This window comes from Argopecten irradians, chromosome 12 (assembly GCF_041381155.1).
Source record: "Argopecten irradians isolate NY chromosome 12, Ai_NY, whole genome shotgun sequence".
NCBI classification, from domain to species: domain Eukaryota; kingdom Metazoa; phylum Mollusca; class Bivalvia; order Pectinida; family Pectinidae; genus Argopecten; species Argopecten irradians.
Window position 1 is genome coordinate 12,041,822 of NC_091145.1, and position 13,651 is coordinate 12,055,472.

Consider the following 13,651-nt stretch of genomic DNA (forward strand, 5'->3'; position numbering starts at 1 on the left):
TAAGAAAAAAATTGTTCAGTTGCAGGTTAAACTTGATATGAATATAAAGTAAAGATCAATCAAGCCCAGAAACAACATATGCCGCCTTTAACTAGAAACTTAAATCACTTCACGTCACTGCAGAATGTATGTATATACATATGTATATTAAATGATGAATTAGAATGGACTGAAATAGGTGTAACCTGATGTCCAATCCATGTTACAAATAAAGACAACAGAAAATTACATGCCGCGCTAATGTGCGTCGACAACACATGATCAATCACAAATTAATAAAGAAATATCCGAATCGGAGAACAATTTCGTCAAAAATGCTTTATATACACGCCAGGATGGCGTTATGTATATCCACATTCTGCATGTAGCCAATTCATCACACACGCACGAACAATTTTGGCTTCAAAAAGATGATAAATTAAAGACAGATGTAAATTGACCAGTAATGCTACAGTGTTAGGGACACCTGTATGATACATGCGAATAGTACAATGCATGACTAGGTTCTGGTTATACAGATGACAAATATCTGGCTAATTTTTACCTCAAATCTGCGTTTGTATCTTGTCTCGACAATTTACTGACAGACAATTTCGTAAAATTATTGAATAAGTGATGGTCAGAGCGTGCAGAAAAGTAATTTAACAACATTAAGAACTGCAACTGCAAAAATCAATGATGTGTTTGCTATATCCTTGTATTATGGACTTTGTATTATCTCATGTGTTAAACGTAAGATTGATATTAGCAGAAGTAATATTTTTGTATTTTTAGCCAAATATGTAAATCTGCAATTGAAATCCATTTATCTTTGCATCGCATCACTCCCTCTCAATCGGGAATACAGTGTTATGATTTTGTCATGGAGACGAATAAAAGAAACTATAAAACATGCGCAATATGTTGCCATTGTCCTAGTATGTTTTTCTCTTTTTTAAACATTGCGGCTTTTCATTGTTGATATTGTGTGTACATACTTTGATTTCATTTTTACTTTTTGTCAACCATTTTCTTATTTTGTTCTATGGATGACTACTAAATCCCCGTTTTTTCATCAATGTATTATTCTTTAATAACTCATGGATTTGTATTAATTTTTTATTTAATTCAGGTCATTTTTCCTTGTCACATGGACGATGTACCTGGTCTTTCTGATGTATAATGTATTGTTCCTAGTGTTTAAGGTGATTATGGTACACGATTGCTTTATATAAATAGATGGACCTTATCTCAGTAATCAAGATTAAATGTCAGCATATTTCAATAGTTCAGTATAGTGATTATCAATATCGGTAAAGGTGAATTTTCATATATAAATAAATACATTGAGAGATATCAAAACAAAAGAGAAATGACCACTTCTTTGATTACATAAGGTAAATAATTTTCTGATTTAACACCGTAAAGAGAGTAACCAACTAAATGATTTTACATAGACCACAGTGTTAAAGTTTGCAATGTATTATTACAACAGCTAAAAATTATTTAGCTAGTGTGTAATATAATTCAAGTCTAGGTTCTCATAAAACACTAGATAGAAAAAGATCCTTCAGCTAGAACTAGAACACAATGGTAGTCATTTTTATATAAGGTGTATTTTGCGCTAAAATCCTGGAATTCTTACCATTTTCATTATCAAAATTGATATTGTGAAAGCGTTACTTTTGGAATTCTATCCTGGGCTCAATCTTTCATTTAATTGGATGCTCTCTACTTTAGATGTACTGTCAATATCACAATGTGTAACACATGTATCTTCCACAAGGAACATAAATGTGGTGAATTATAACTAAACCATTGATTACTCATGTCGACTACTCGCATCAATTCAGGTTTTGATAAATAATGTTAACTCTATCGAACAAGGTTATTTCTTATAGACCAAAAGTAATTATGAATTCCTCACAAGCAGTGAAACAGTGTCAATTCAATCAATGATTTGTGATTAGTAAATATATCATCCAGTGTTAATATAACTCCCGTAGGAAGATAAACCATATTTTGCAGCGTTTGAAAATATGGTGTTAATGTTTCCATGTAGTAGCATGCGAAACTGACAACAACAATTTAAGTGATTGCATGTTTCCTTAATTAGTTTATTGCTCCGTAAACAAAAGGTACCATTGACCGATCGCCAGACGATTTATAGCCACGTGGACCAATTTAGTTGGAGCAAATGTCGGAGCATGCACAATGTAAAATCTTAAGTCACGTGTTGTGGCCAGGCTGTTTGATTGTCAGCTGGCGAATGGTTCATTTAAGTGTAACTGTGTTCACAAACTATTCAGCCTACTGCAAGCCGTCCGCAGAAAATTCCAAACCTTAACCTTATTAACTAAACCTAAACTATTTATCTGCTTACTTTGAAATGACAATCGCTAGTTTCTAAACGTATGCCTAAAGCATTAAAAAGCTACCGAATTTTTATTTAGACCATAGTATTGTATGTGAATGAAGTTTGTCATAAATGTTGATGGATAATCATAGGAAACCAATGAACTTATTTTTTACAGTCTAAATAACAAACATCGATTATTCGTACCTACGTCATTTATCCAACGATCCTGAATGGAAAAATTGGGAGTGTAACCTCGATACAATAAAAACAGTTAGAGAAATAAAAATAATTCATAAATAATTATACCTGAATAGTTAGAAACTATTTTCAACTCAGATAATTATATCTAAACACACTTAGAACTGATCAATGGATTTACAAAGCATTCTGCGATAAACAATCAACGTATGTTTTCACAATGACAAGCATCATAGTCATATGAACTAATGAATTGATATCAGAAAACAAATGTTTACACTTATACTAAAGTAATAATAAAAACACTACATTAACACCAATAGCATATTTTAAGGCCAATATTAGTATAAACGCCTGCTAAAAATATAAAATGTGCTTCGAATCATAAAGAAACAAAATCACAAAAATTACAAAGAAACAAGACTTTCACAAATTTAAAATAGGGTTCTTTTTCACTACAAAGGCAACCCAGCCTGAGGAATTTAAATTGTTCAAAAGTGAAAAATAGCAATAATATCTCTTTAAGAGAATACAAATTGATATAGTGTCTTCATAGCATCATAGCTGGAGACTTCCCTAAAAGAGAACGAATTGATGTACTATCACAAGCTCGCATAGCTTGTGAGCGCTGCACGAAAACCGCCTGGCAGATTTCCCTTGTATTATCAAAGATCTGCAGAACATATCTAAGAAAGGATTAGTATAAAACCTGCTTTTCTCTTTTCTCATTAAGTTCCAATCAGACTTTATAACAATTTTATTATCATCTTTGCCTCCTAAACTAACACAAAAACTATCATAAACAAAATTCCAAACTTGTAGAAGATGAATTAAATCTACGAAGTTGTCTCCATTCACCGTAATCTTACGCACAGCAACACTAAAATTTAGGCGCCCAAAGTCCCACAGAATGCGAGCTAATCTAGTTAGAAATAACGATATAGGGACTTTTTCGTAGGATTTGTCCGGAACATGGTAAAATGTATTCCATCTTTGGCAGCAATAAGATCGTTTGTCAAATTGTCTTGGCCACAGAATTCTGCAAGTGACAGTTGTTATTGCGGTGACTAATACGAGTCTCCTCCGAAATGATCAATTTGCAAGGCAAAGTATACGGCACTATGTCAGTGTGCTGAGGGGATCCTTTACTGACGTCTCATCCATGACAGTACGCTCGGGTAAACACGGAAGTGGTCGGTGATTCCGAACGTCGAGTGCTGTCCTTACTGTACAAGCCGTCATAGGAACAGCTGATGCTGAACATAAGTCCAATTCCTGTCTCCATTACCATCCAACTCCTGGCCATTATGTGATGTCACTGATGGCTGCGGATGCCAATAATATCCCATCACAGCACACACGTGGCGTTACATGCTATTAGAACATTTCTAATAGTGCGATTTTCAACCCTATAATGAGTATACTGTAACCTTTACATCTTGTCGATCATAAGGAAGGGACTGTGCAATCTAGTTGCAATTAATAACATATCTAGGGTTTCTCTTTTTGGTATATACATACTCTTTTGCGGAGTATTCTGTTCTCGTCCTAAATAACAATCAGACTATCTTCGTGGAGTAATAGAACTTTTACAGTGGAAGGGAACCCACTTTATTGGTTACATAAAACAACACACACACACACACACACACACAACACACACACACACACACACACACACACACACACACACACACACACACACACACACACACACACACACACACACACACACGCACACGCACACGCACATACACACGCACACGCACACACACACACGCACGCACGCACGCACGCACACACACACACACACACACACACAAACACACACACACACACACACTCACACACACACTCACACACACACAAAAGAAAAACAATTTCCAATTGACAGTATTTAGTAGCATCTGAAATATGTTTTAAGTTTTGAAGTTTGAACCAAGAGGTCACCTTGTCGACCCGCTGTGCGAAGAGCAACAATGTGTTTGTGACATGGCCGGAAAACGCAGGTAAGAGATCTATAATGTATATTTGAAGTCTTCTTCATGGACATTTTTATGTATTTTTTAATTCATATTTATATGTAAAATGCAAATCACAAAAAACAAACTCTTTCCTTTCTGAACATTTGCCTTTATTACACTTATTGCTACTTGTTCTGTTTTTGATATAAAGCTACCGAGCACAAATTAAGTTTTGGAGTTTCTTCCCCTATCTTTTTTTCCTCGTGCCATTTGAAATATCCCGTTAAAATTTCCACAATATCTTTGTCATTTGGGGATTACTCGTGTAATAGCAATGACAAAATAACGTCTTATATTTCCTGGGAGAAACCCGTATATCCTGCAAGCTGTGGTTCGGGCTGGTAATGTGGGTTTTAATGCGCGTATTTACATTATCCACAGACTAGGGAGTGTGTTGTTCAGCCTTGACATCTCTCATTAGTGAAAGATGGAAAGAATAAACACACCGACGACGGAAGCAATCATATTTCTCATTAAACTTCATGTCGTCTCAAGAGAAGACTTATTTATTTAAAATGCATTTAACCCTAGCATATGATTCACTCAGAAAGCCCACACATTTCATAATCTATCCATAATTTGGAAATTGTCATCACAATGTGCTACCTTGTTTGGGTTGCTCAATTACGATTAATAAATTATGCTGTTTAAATCTCGTATTTGTTATGTTAAAACTGTTTTCTGTGCTTTTATAACAGTTTTTTGGTCCTTTGGTACTAGTTTAACTGTTTTGAAAAAATAACAAAATTACAAATCTGCAAAAATTATCATAAGTTTCCATTGATTTGGAAGTTGTATATCTGATTCAAATTGAAATAGAATTTGTCTTAGCGACCACCTTAGACTTTTTATCACATAATCTGCCCAATGTCCAGTGATTTCGCTTGTATAATATTTTTGCATATGTCACGAGTGTAATATGGTATGGAGTGATTTTCATTGTCTGGAAATTCATTGTGATGTAATGACAAAAACAATAATATAACGTCAGGAAAAATGACGTGGCGTCAGTATTTCGGACAGCGGGACAAAATGGCTGCCATCGTTACAATATATTTTGACATAAGATTCTTCGAAATGTAGGTTGTTGTAGTTATGTGATAAAAGGTATCTAAAACTTGTGTTCATTTCATATGAGATTTGTTTAAACTTGTCTCGAAGTTTTACATCGTGCTCGACAAGGCTCGCGAAAATAAAATCTTCTAAGACTCGTTTCATAAAATCTCATATAAAATGAACACTCATTTAGGATTCTATATGTTTGTCCCGTTGCGGTATATTTAAGGACTGCCTTTTTTGTTGTTTACTGGTGTGTAAATTGCATATATTTTAAATGACGCGCCTAATCGCGTCATGTTGAAATATATATGCACAAAATGCAGTTTGCACACCAGTAAACAACAAAAACTTTAAATTTACATTTCATTCATACATGCAATATATTGAAGTAAATACAGATATAATAGGCCTTATCTCATGCGCATTTACACTACTTGTGGAAGTTAGTTTTCTGATGTGTGTATTCTTGCGTAGAAACCCTTACACAAGTGTAAACGATTTTGCAGTTGGTAATGTTATACAGCAAAGAGAAAACGGAAATGTAAATATTTACATTTGAACTGTAATCCAACTATATAACCTTTCCAAGCGCAGTTTGCATTCATTCAGTGTTTAAACTTCAAGCGCTTATTATGACGTCATTATCATTGTTCAAATGCTAGTTCCATCCATGGTGATAACGAATGATTAATTCATTATAGATGAAAAATCACTTGGGATTTCATCATAAAATTGTAACCAAATGTAAATATAAGCATTGAACGTCTTTCAGTTTAGCGCTTCATGTTAAATTTGCCTCTGTTCAGTTGGCATTCATAGTGTCTATGAATGCCAACTGAAAGACCTTCAATGCTTTACTGTACATTTATTGGGAATCAACTTGTTTTCTTGGCGATATAATATCACTTTTTCACACATAACGACTTTTTCATGATGATTTTGACCTGTTTGATTTTACTTTACCTTATATAAAACTTAAACATCACGCGAAAGTAAAAAAAAAAGATCCTAGATCTTAGTATTGTGTAATTATAAATATTAAGCAAATACATAATTTTTTTCATAGTAAATTATCCCATATTTTGGTCCTCTTATTGCTTCAAATTTTGCTGAATATCTTTTATTGTACATAATGAGAAGAGAGTCGGTACAAATTCACTCAGCAATTTCTTTTCGACAAGATAATTTACTTTGAAAAAGTCAATTATAGGTGACATTAAGGGAACATATAAGATCGGCCTTTAGATAACAAAATGTAATCATGATATTGAAGCCATGAGGCAAAAAATGGTAATTGAAATTGTAATAAAGGAAGCCTTATAGGTGATGTATCATGTACGTAAATTTCATATCTTTATATTCCAAGTATATTGAAAATTCTTAACACAGATCAAGTAGCTCATGGCACAAAAAGGGGGAATTGAAACGATCAAACAAACATTAATTAAGTTACCTTGGGGTTAAATGTACTAAGACTGAGGTCAGATGCCTGGGGTAGGGTAAGAAATAACTTAAGAATCGTCTAGACAAAACTACAATGATAGTGTTCTTTCTTCTCAGCTGAAAACATTTATGGCGCAATAATGTAGGGCTGATTGCCAACTGGATTAAACAATAAACGTGTCACATGTCTACCAAAAGCAGGTAGGTGTTACTAACAATATATTCCTGTTTAGCTAAACATTACTTTGTTTAACCCCAGATATCCCGGGGTGTTTGCTACAATATATGTCTATTCGCAGACTTTCATAATCGCTCACAAGCAGCCGGCATGTACGCCTACCAACAATAGCCACCTTAAGGGATTGTTTCTAGTGTATATTAATATATATAAAAAGTACATATATACAAATATGTGAGGTTTACCTTGTTATTGGAAACAAAAAAACAAAACTCATCAATAATTCACGAAATTCGGATTCGACGAAAAAAATTATGTCCTCGGTACGTCTGGTTTTATAAAGTTCAGTCATTATTATCAACGTGTATGGGAGACATGGCGGTTGTCTGTCGTCTGCCGACCTGTACCGCATTTATTGTTGGCGGTAATAGGCGTTCTACAAGCTTTCCAAATCCAATGGCTTCTCGTGTTATTGTGGGTTTTCAGTACGTCTGTTTCATTTCTCGGGCTTAATCCATCATAGTTTGCCCCAGGAGTTCCCAATCTGACCATTAAACATGTACAATACCAGTCCGCAGAAGGGAAAAGTCTTTATACGTAATGAATTTAAAATGTAATATTGTTTTGAGGTGATTTATACACAAGAACTGATATCGTCATATAGATTTCTCTTTCTTGTCTGCGACAGTATATTCGTAAATTGAAATCTTTAGAATGCATGAAGATGGTTTTTTCAAGTTTTCATCGTAGTTAAACTAAGATGTGATTTATTAGATTTGATACAAACTATATTATTATTTCTCAGCTAAGTAATGTCCTGGGCATCACGATTTCACAGTTAAAGATGATATGAATCAAGGAGACGGAGCCGTGTCTGCTTATTACAATGTCTTCTCTACCATATTTAATCTCCATAAAGCACAAAAACGGTTTTATCTATCTCATAATTCAGCTCAACAATGGGCATTGTTTCGAATATTCATCAATTTGAAATAGTCAGGAATTTCCCATTATATCACTACGATTAATAATTTTCATTCCTATGCGTCGGCTGTTAATTTCATACTGTCCATGGTTGGAGTCGGTTGGTTGTCGTATAGACCATCTATTATCCCTGATGCTCCTTAAATCTTAATCCTGTGGTCACATCTCTAGTTGAGATTCAATTTGTAATGTGTTTTTGTAATACTTGATACACTCCGTTCAAAGTTAAATCAGAATATTCCGTACTTCTCCCTATAACTTCTTGTGCAAAGTCCGGTATGGATTTGACCTTTATGTTCTACAAGTCGTCAATGAAACAATAAAAGCAAAATACGCTTGTTTTTCCTTCCAAGAGACAACTCCACAAAATATTATCTTTTCGCACAACTTTCTATTATTTGATTAATTAAGGCGAGACTTTGTTGTGGGTTTTCTTTTTTTTCGATTTTTAACATAAATCTGAATTGTTGCATTCTTTTAGTCCATCATCTTTTTCCAACAAGATAATTTAATGATTCTATATCAGTTCCAAAGACACGATCCATCCCCTAATGTTCTAACAAGACATACTGCACTTTTGTTTTGGAATAATTTAATCCCCACACTACCATGATGTCGTACAGTGCCCGTGGTACATTTTCCATCTGTTTTGTGTATTCCATTGATAAATTCACGAACTCTGTATGAAATATAATTTCATTCAGTACAGTTTTTCTGAAACCCTAATATATTTTTCAATAGGTGCGTATGGGAAATTTTAACTGCATTCCATTAGTTTTAAATTTGATATGTTACAAAGACATGTTTCGATGCCGTTTTCTACCGCTCTAGTTAAATTACCTGTTGGGGCGATACAAAGAATTCCTTCTGTTTGCATACAGAGGAACTTCAGGCCGAGACCTGGTTCGATCACAGATATAATTTCGAGAAGACAACTTGACATGCTCAATTACGTTTCGCCAATTATGTAATCGATTGTTAAGAATTGATTCAGTTATGGCCCAAGGATAATTACAAACACTGAAGCACCACTGACATAATGCTGTACTGTAGAATATCATTCTAACCGAGCCTTTCGCGGGTTTCCATACCGATGAATGATATAATAAGAGTTTAAAGTAACACGAAGTTGGGATATTGATTCGGCATCTCATCACGTCAAAAATGTTTTTGCTTATGATGAAAGAATGATTGAATTCGCTGAAAATTTGATAAAGCTGTAATTAATCGAAGACACGTCTGAACAGCAGGCCACACACTGACACTGTTAATAAATCTAATCACCACTCCTCTAACACAGTGACGTATGAGGAGGGGTCGATTTTTGGTGTCTATTCATCATTCTTACTTGTTCATCATTCTATCATGATCGCCAAGTGCAAAACCAACACCAAATAGCATCTGAACCGGACACCAGCAGGTAATAGGAAACAAATTCTAGTGTATACACCACTTCTTAATCTGTTACTTGTTACCTTCTTTCAGACAACATGTGTTAGCGGCTGCATCTAATTGAGGAGTATTTTAATAAAGAAAATGTGTGTTTTTTAGGTTCAGTTCGGACCGTTGGTAATGATATAAATCGACACAAAACGAAGAATTCAAGTGGAATTTGCTTTTCTCTTGTATTGTATTTTTTTTCATATATCAAACATATGTGGCACATTACATAGAAATAAAATGAAAGTTCACTCGTATTGGTAATCCAATATGTAGACACCGAATTAGTTGTCCGTAGATGGCGATCCACCTTATAAAAGTTCCGAATTTGAATAATGTTCACACACAGTTCACTATTTGGTAATCCAAGAAATATCCGTAGTGACCGCCTTGAAGGTTGGAAATCCAACTGATGTTCAGAATTGGAATAATGTTCACACACAGTTGACTATCTGGTAATCCAAGAAATATCCGTAGTGACCGCCTTGAAGGTTGGGAATCCAACTGATGTTCATAAATCAGGCATGGGTTATTATAATAAAATGACCATTGTCCAATAGGTATACCCGGATGTAATCAAGATTAATAGCAAAAAGATATTATCACAATTAAACGACTTGACAATATATCGACAGTTTGATATAAAATATATCTACTTAAGCTTATCAATGACACCATTGCCTCAAGGAAGATTATAAACACTTTGACATGTGAATACTATATGTAATTGGTGGTCACTCCACAAAAATAAGACCACAATGCCTTAGGGTAGATTTTTAAACTGATCAACACATCTATAGGTAAAATATACAATTATATAACAACAAAGAACATCTCAAATTTCTCTATGACAACTTCCTTCTCGCTCAGGAAGACTCTGTCCCAGAGTCTAAATTATTTGTCAAACAAGTCAGTGTTGATAATCTAAATACACCTAGGCTTTTCTCAACTGTATAACGTTCATTCAATAGATTGTCCATCAAATTAACACACATGTAATAAAAGTGGATACTGTTGTTTTCAAGAGACTGTTATTGGTTTTCATTGACTCCTTCAAATCTAGAAGTATAATTAGCTTAAGCTTAAGCATGGGTTAGCAAAAACTACTAAAAACTTAATAGTAACCAAATTGGTTTCCAAAATTTCCTCGTCTTCGATTTGGCCGAAATGGTTGGTTATGATTGGGAGGTGCGTAATTTTGACAATTTTGTCGAGACGTTTGAGAATTTACAAGCAAATTTTCTCTTTCGAAATTCTGAATCGTGCTTTCAAGATTAGCGATTGTTTCCTTATATTTTGTGATGTCTTTTTCAAGACGAGCTATTTGACCAGATTTATCATCGTTTCTTTTTTCAAAAAATGCATTCTCCCGTTTTAAACGCTCATGTTCACTCTGGTACAAATTAAAAGTTTCTGCAAAGCTGACTCTTAGCTCATTGGTATAAGTTTGATTCTCGCTCAGCTCTCAGCGTTCATTTTCCGCTTCAAGATTTTCATTGGTGATTTTGAGCTCTTTAATTTCCAGCTCGTTTTCATTTGTGCCATTGTTGCTTTTGATCTGTGGTACAATTTGTACATTGATTTCTTTTGTTTATTTTTGTGAATTCTGAGTCAGAAAGGTCGAAAATGGAAATTCACATACTATTGATTTTCGCGAGATGAAACTCTGACATGCGTTTTGCGTCCCTGCTTTTGTGAAATTTACTTTTTGATTTATGATTTTGGTTTGATTGGTCCGAATTGGGCGCTTTGAAAAACAAGCCCTGAAAAATGTCCTAATTTGCCACATTTGAAAACATTTGGGCTGATTTTGCCTGACAGGTAATATTAACGTGCTCTTGAAAACAATGAATACCCACTTACCACATCTAAAACACTGATTCCGAGGCGACGATGTTGGGCTGTTATATGACATAGGGAGTCTCTGGTGCCTTGAGCCGTTGTTTGACAGGCTTCGTCAGGTGAACGTGTCCATCTTCGTTGAAAGGTAGATTTGGTAGGAACGTTGTTCGTGTCGCTGAGGGAATTGATCTTTGGTGCGACGTGTTGTTGTTTCGATATGTGGCATCCATTGTTAAAATGCGGAGCAAATTTGTGGCAACAGTCTTGGTGCTCCAAGGTTGGGGTCAATCTGGCCTTGTGTTTGGCTGAACACATCACTAACAAAATTTGTAATATAAATTTCTCAAAGAAGTATAAAGAAAGAGGAGCCAAAACCAGATATTTGAATTTTCTTCCTAATAAGCTGATTCGTCCTAAGAAAGTTTTACTACCTACATACACCAACAAGTCTAGTTTCGTTAAGCTCTGGCCAGTTCATATCCCCGTGATCTCTTCAATTTATTTATTTTTGTCATCTATATTATCGCTACAGGTCACGATATTAATGATTCGTGTATTCCAGATTGTTTCCGATTGAAGTGATTAATAGCCAATATAACAGTAAATGCAATTATGCCTTTTAATTCAATCAAAGAACATTTTACTTAATATTTATAACTAAACTTGTTGAATGGATTGATGATTTTAAAGACCCCATGGAAGCATAAAACAGACTTAGTAAAAGTTTATTACTGCAAACTTTGTTCAGAAACAGGAAAACTAAATCATAGTGCTAAATCAAACCCAATGCAAAACCAGATATCTTCTGTCCTTCATTTTAATAGCCCTAAGATTTTAACATTAGTGTTAGGTTCGTGTGTTACGTGAAACTTTTTTGACCTGATGCCCATGACTGTTTTAATGGCGAAATCTAAATTGATCTCTTCTCCACTTCGACCGAAGTACATATGTAACTTGAATTTCTATCATGAATTAGCTTAACAATACAACCTGTCTCTAATATTTTAGGTCACAGATGTAAAACAATCACGTGGTTTCTGTCATTCAATGACACCTGTACACGTTACTCCCGAATTTCCGTTACAAATTACATTAATTTAGACACAACTTTCTATTTTATCAATTAGATTTCACTAATTCATTTTCATAAAGTTCACATGTCAGATTACCGATGGTCTTCCAAATTCAGTGCCGCTTTGGTTGAATGCTAAGCGCCAATGATATTGAAAAGAGAAAAAAATATGTCATTTGCGCTTCCATCTGGACTATATTTATTTGCGATAAAATGACAATTTGTATGCAGTTTTGTATTAAATGAATTCAGAAGCAGTAATTTATTTTATGCATACAAATTAATTGTCTTTAAATACCTTGAGAAGTGGGAGTCGCTATAAGAGATATTCAATCTGGATAATATCATAACATTTCCTCTGACAGCAAATCAAATAAACTGAAGTCAATACTGTCGTGTGACTGATACAGAATATCCGGAAAAAAACTCCGATCCCGCTATTAGTTTGTCCTTTCAGGTATTAGCATAGAACTAGATCATTATCTTACATTAATAAATACATATTTCACTGAAAATGATTTATTTAGGTTAACTACTGATTCATCCTCGATACTTCAAGGGTAACTATCACTGACGTGTTGTCCACACCTGAATATACCATAGTAAAACTGAAGGCATTTCAGGAGAAAACAACTGACCAATCACAAGCCTACTGGATGTTCCTTATAAGATTTACAGAGAGCGAACTCCAATTCCAGACCTCAACACAATTATCAAAATTAGATTTTTATAGAGAATGTTACATTAACAAGACTAGAAGACAGCCGTTGTCGGAAAGATAATACAGGGTAGCGTGGTGCAGTCAGTCGTGGGTAACCTACGATGCAAGATAGCTTATTTTCCGTTGTTACTTGATGATGTCGAAACGTCGTATCATGATGCAATGTTCATACAGGTAGGCACATGACTTTACCTTTCTTATAATACTTTTAATTTTAGCTATATAGTTTGTCAGATGATCAGTACAATAACATCATGTCATACCTGGGCGTTACACAAATATAAGCTAGTATTTTCCAACTTGACCTATATATATAAGTTGTGGTAACCATTGTCAGAATGCATGTCAGACA